We start from the raw sequence: 6,786 nt of genomic DNA, 5'->3' as shown, positions 1-6,786 counted from the left end.
AAACAAACAAACACATCACAGGTTTACAATGTAGTATGTGAAACTCATTTTGGTAAACCAGTTCAGTAGTAAGGTGGACAGGATAACAACATGAAACAAACATATATCTATGTAGTATGGTCACTGTATGTTCTATATCATTCTAGTTTATGTTGCCAAAACAAGATAGATACAGTTCGAATCATATCTATTTAAGACAAAGCAGCATCGACAGAATATAAGTGTGGGAAACTACACAGCAATAACAACACTTGTAATGTGCATGGCATGAGAACATAACTGGTTATTCAATTGAAACTGAAATCAACATAGAGCAAGTTACAACAGCAAACACGTTAAAGAAACAGGTTTAAAACATACCTATTGCGCCATTGGAGTTTTAATTGCATCCTTGAAATTTGAAATTAGTTGGTATGAGTAAATACAGTGATGCAAGAGCAAAGTAGTATGAACCATTGCTACGGAACCTGACCTGAGAACAATTCTTCTTCTGCTTTAAGCGTTGACTTGGGGTTCGGAGTGGTGGTCCTCGTGCTTTGGGCACTGCAGTTGCCTTACTAACTGCTTGTGTTTGGGTGCTCTGTGGTGGAGACAGTGCTGTGTCAACGGGAACTGGGTTACTATCTGCTGGGGTTGGGGTTAGAAGGGGTGTAGCTGGTTCTCTGTCCAACTGGGTAGGGGTACAATCTGCGTGAGTCTGGGTTATGTGTGGTGGGGCTGGTTCTTGGGCAAGTACAACCGTGGTTCTATCTCCATCGATAGGTAGCACAATCTTTTCTAAAGATCATGTTTTTACTCCCACATATACTGCCATCACCCCTCCAATTGAAATGGCTGATAAACAAGAAAAGTAATTGAATGTACAAACATTGTAAGATAGACAGGTGCAATGGATAGTAGGGAAGAAAACAGGGCATGAAATAATTCACATTTATGTTGTCTAACCAAACAGAATAGCAGGACATAATTTCAAATATATGATGGCTAATTAAACAGGATAGCATGACACAATTTCACATGTATGATGGCTAACTAAACAGGATAGAATGACATACTTCAAAATATGATGACTATGTAAACAGGATGACATGTTATAACTATACAATGTTTCTATTAAAGTGGTTGGCATGCCATAAATCACAAACATGCCGTCGATGGAAACATGATGGCATGATATAATTCACGGATAGAATGGCATAATTCAAAATATGATGACTATGTGAACAGGATGAGATGATATAACTATATTATGTCTTTAGAAAATGGGTTGGCATGCCATAATTCAGATACATGCTGTCTATGTAAACATCATGGCATGATATAATTCAAATATATGATTTATATACTAAGGAACTGAGCAGAGGGCAATCGCATATATGATGTGTCAACTAAGGAGATGGCATTCATATCGTGTATATGATGTAAAAACTAAGCATTGCAATACAACATATGCATGATATGAGTAATATAACCCTGCCAAGTTTGAGCATACACCTCAGGGGGATAATAGGACTGGTCATCTGCCTCTGAATCCTCATCTGAAGAGCTATCTGTAACCAACAACATATCTGCTTCACCAGGTAGCATTGTCTGCTCTGAAGACCTTGTTTTCACTCCAGATTTCTCCATCACCAATTCAAATGGCTGATGCACAGGAAGATCAGTTGAATATACAAACATTGTCGACAAAAGCAATGAGAAATACAAAAAAAGGACGGCATGATATAATTCACATATATGACGCTTGGCTAAACAGCACGACATTGCATAATTCACATATATAATGCCTTGCAACAAGATAGCATTGCATAATTCACATATATAATGTCTTGCAAAAAGATGGCATTGCATAATTAACATATATGGTAATTAGACACTAACAGGTGGCATTCACACAAATCATGTCTAAACTAAGCAAATGACATAGCAATGCAAGATACCATACGCACGATATGAGCAACATAACCCTGCCCAGTTAGAGCATGCACCTCGGGGGCGGGGGGGGGGAGATAGGACTGGTCATCTGTCTCTGAATCCTCCTCTGAGGAGCTATCTGTAACCAGCAAGACATGCGCTTCGTCAGATAGCATTGTCTGCTCTGAAGACCTTGTTTCCACTCCAGATTTTTCCATGACCGTGCCGAATGGCTGATGCACAGGAAGACTAATTGGATGTACTAAAATTGTTAAAAAATTTAACACGTAATAAAAAAATGATGTCATGATATAATTCACACATAAGATGACTGGCTAACCAGGGTGGCATTGCAAAATTCACATCTATGATGCCTGGCTAAAGAACATGGCATTGCATGATTCACATATACGATAAAGAAACTAAACAGATGGCATTGACACAAAGCATGTCTAAACTAAGCAGATGCCATCTTTGATGTATATAGTAAGCAATGCAAGGCACCATATGCATGATATTACCAACATCAGCATGCCAAGTTAGAGCGAAGACCTCATGGGGTAAATAGGAGTGGTCTTCTGCTTCTGAATCCCCCTCAGAACATTTATCTTCCTCTTGATTACGATCCGAAATGGGTGGAGGGGGGGGGCTGCCTTTGCGCCCACCATGGAGCGACGTCTGCATGGAATTTTATTGCCACACAAGGCTCGTCTCTTTTGCTCTACATGTTCAGTTCCATTGTGTACAATAACTGACATGCATAGGAATAAAACATAGTGAGATTATGTAAGGAGTGCATGCACAAATCCAGAGTGAAGGTAGCAAACTGTGGATAGACCCAAAACCAATGATAGCAGGCGGATAATAGCTTTAGTTAAAAAATACAGATAATGGTTCCTTTAATGTTTGTTTGCACCCAACATGAAACTCAGAGTAGACACCCGAGATTAACCAGATAGTAGACAGATACTACTGATTGCTGCCCCAATATGTACCCCACAACCATTTTAAAAACTCAAGTTTCAGCATAAGTTTGGACCCGAGTCGGAGTCTAATAGGTGAACACGACGATAAAGTAGCATGTCATCATATTAAGCGATGCATAACGTAAGCAGACACGGAAGAGTGCGACCTCTCTTGCGGACCCGTGTTGTCCTCAAGGTCATCTGCTCAGTTGATGATGGTAATGCAGTTGTCGTGGCTGCCGGCGGCGGGGAAGAAGATCTGAGGCGGCGAAAGACAGTCTGGAGAGCGGATCCCTGCTGTGGTGAACCCTCCCGTCGTTGGAGCAGCTGAGCTGGGGTGGAACACAGCACCGCAGGAGCAGGACAAACCACACAAGGTTTTCTTTGACACATTTCTGTAACAGAAGTAATTGTGTAAGGGCTTGTTTGAATTTGAGGATTCTAACAATGCAGGGATAGGAAATAGACAGGAATAGGATAGGAATGCACGTGCAAAACAGAGAATTTAAAAACACAGGATTTCTGCCAATCTGGGTGTTTGGTTCACAGGAATTGGAAGATCACAGGATGCAAAGAAGCATGGTGAGATTAAGTCAAACCACAAGAAGTGTACAACCTCTTTGGCGAAGCCATGTCAATCTCAGCGTGATTGGGTTGGCCGGTGAGGATGCTCCGGCTGACTTGGCTATCGGAGGAGGGGAAGAAGATCTTAGGCGTCTGGAGATGGAGCCCGAGGTACCGCTCCGCTGTGATGGAGGGTTTCGTCGTTGGAGCAGCTCCGGTGAGTTGTACGACGCCGAGGCTGAAGCAGGACAAGAGAGACAACGTTAACCTGAGTGGAATTCTAATAGCATCTCCAATAGATGACGTAAAATACATAACCACAAAGTGCTAGATGTATACATCAGCCGCTCATCTCTGAACTTAACCGTCGAAACTGAATTTAACTGTCGAAACTGAACTTAACTGTCGAAACTGAATTTTGCTGTCGAAACTGAATTTTACTGTCGAAACTGAACGCACTAGAGGTGAGGCTACAAGTCAGTCGACTGACTTTTTCATCTCTGGCGAGTCAATTTTGCAGCCGTTGGATACGAAACCAAGGGCCTTGCGGTTCATCTTCAACCTCCACCCCCTGAGCCGCCAGCCACCACTGGCCAAACAGCCGCCCCCGCCGCCCCGCCCGCCCCAAAAACACTCCCCACCGCCGGTCCGCCACCGCCCCGGCCATCCCTGTAGGCCCCCCCGTGCCGAGCTTTTTCTCCGGCGATCCCCACGCCACCGCCCCACCACCGCCCCCACCCTGAACCCTAAGATAGATAGTGGGGTACCTCTCCGGCGATCCCCCTCCCCGCTGCGGCTGGTTCTTCCTTAACTCCGGTGAGCCCCCCCACCCCCTCAAAATCGACTGACCCAAAAGTCGATTTAGTCGACTGAAGTGTAGCTAAATCGGAGCAGCATCGCAAGCAAGAGCAAGAGCAAGAGCAAGAGCAGACCAGGTAGGGGACCAAGAGCAAGAGCAGAGCAGCAGCGCGAGCGAGAGCTAAAGCAGCAGCAACTCCTACTGATGTGGACATCGCCGCCGAGGGAGCGACGCCGTGGAGGAAGTGGCCGGCGACACCGCCGTGGATGGAGCCGCGCCGTGTCAGCTCGGGACCGAGCGCCGGCAGCACCGTGAGATCGAATCAAGAAGAAAATGCGGCGATTAGTGTACAACCTCTTTGGTGGCGCCGATTAGGCCGCAGCTTCATCCGAGGAAACGGTGATGATGATGCTCTTCGGGTGGTGCAGGTGAAGACGGCGGTGTGGGAATGGAGGTGGAGCGAAAGACGAGGGGAACATCGGGGAAGCTCCTTGGAGGTGGAGGATGGGGTGGCTGAACCGGCGGGACGACCAGATCGACGACGGATCCTCATCCGGTACGGTGGATGAGGGACGTCGAGGTGTTGCTGTGGACGACGTTGTCGGGGAAGAGGCTCCGGCTGGGTGGCGGACGGAGGAGGGTGTGGGGCTTCGCGGGTTTTGCCGGCCTCGTTGTACGAATGGGTGGGCGGATGGGATGGGAGTGGGGAACCATGGCTTAGGGACGCGCTTGTCCGAAATGTGGGGTAAGTTACGAAAGTACCCCCACCGAATTGAGGTGGTTCTTTCGGTTTAGGGGTATCACGGGCATTTTGCGTGTAGGGATTTCACAGGAGGTTGGAGTTTTCGCGCGCGTTGTAATTTTGGAATAGCAAGGCGCGGGTTGAGATGGAGGGAGTTGTCGGAGCACAACGAGACAAATATATATCTTAAATATTTCGGGCTAACAAGGCGCGAGTTGAAATTTCCGGACAAGCCTAACGTGTACTGTACCAAATCAATTCACACTACAAATGTCATTCAAAACTTTGAATTCATTTTATGTTCAATTAAAATATTTCGCTACGTGTATAATGCATGCAACCTTGTACTCAAATGAACGTTTTAGTGCATTCCAAACGTATATACTACCGCTTCAATATGAACTAAATTTGAATTCGTTTCTCTATTTGAATAAGATCTACAATAATGATTGTTGTGAAGTCAAAGCATTTGAATTTGTTTCTCTATTTTAATAAGATCTGCAATCGTCATTATTGTCAAGTTAAACCATCGTTTGTGTATTATCTTCATAGCACACCACATGATTAGTCTCGAGTTACATATGAACTATGTGTACTATATGAACTCGAACTCAATTTTTTGAATCCACTTTATGTTGATTTCAAATCATAGTACATTTCAAGCTCTAGCTAGATCTTCACAAACTAAACCATGTCTCATATGTATAATGTGTTTATCACATTATGTATGGTGCCCCGCCCCCTACGCCTACAAGTATTTAGATGTGAGTTGCAAACACCACACATTACCACAAATTCAAATAAAATGTGAGAATGTTCGATATATAGTATTGTTTAGATTGTTTGATATTTAGTTGTAAGCTGCAAACGCCACACATTATCACAAATTCAAATAAAATGTGAGATTGTTCGATGTATAGTATGGTTTAGATTGTTTGACATTTAGCCATGAGTTGCAAACACCATGCATTATCACATTATGGTATAACATGTGCAAAACCACAACACGTGTATCACCGCTATATTCATGCATGCATATGTTTAAAACACTATGATCTCCTATTCAAATATATGAATCCACTTTCATATCAACTTATGATCTTTGTTAGTCTCTTACACCCACACAATCCTCTAACCTTTGTAGCTACCACTAACTTTGTCTCGTGCCTGCACACGCCCTCCTCACCCTCCCCCTCCCTCAGCATTCTATCCATCGCGCACATTCATTTTTCTTTTCTTTAGGTCGTTCTCCCACAGTCTCCACAACTCCTTTCCGAGACACACCGATCGATAAACCTCTCCAGCGATGTCTGCCTACAACATACACACACACCTTCAATCTCCTCCTTTATGTGTCATTGCCTCGTGTCTCTCATACGGTCCCACACATGTGTAAACTCTCGCCCCTCTTTTGATCGATCTCAGAACCGGACACTCCTACCCCTATCTAGCTAGTAGCCGGGCCTCTCGCACCACCTCCTAGCTCCATTCTCTCTGTCTATCCGTCTCGCCGGGCCTTATTTGCCTCTAACAAATGGACGTACACCGACCGATCTCCCGCTATACATATAGCTAGCTAGGTCCTTATAACTCATTTTTCCCCACGCGTTGATCGATCTACCTCATTAGTTATGTCTCTCCCTTCCTTCGACAAACAACAATTGATCTACTGATCTAGTTAGGTTTGCTTACCAAACACATGGTTCCCCTTCATCATCCATGGATGTGTCCCGACAGATCTATCACGCACAGGCACACACAGGCACACATCCCCACTCTTATTGATAATATTGCAGTTCCAC

The sequence above is a fragment of the Aegilops tauschii genome, chromosome 4, assembly GCF_002575655.3.
Source record: "Aegilops tauschii subsp. strangulata cultivar AL8/78 chromosome 4, Aet v6.0, whole genome shotgun sequence".
NCBI classification, from domain to species: Eukaryota; Viridiplantae; Streptophyta; class Magnoliopsida; order Poales; family Poaceae; genus Aegilops; species Aegilops tauschii.
This window is presented reverse-complemented; position numbering follows the sequence as displayed.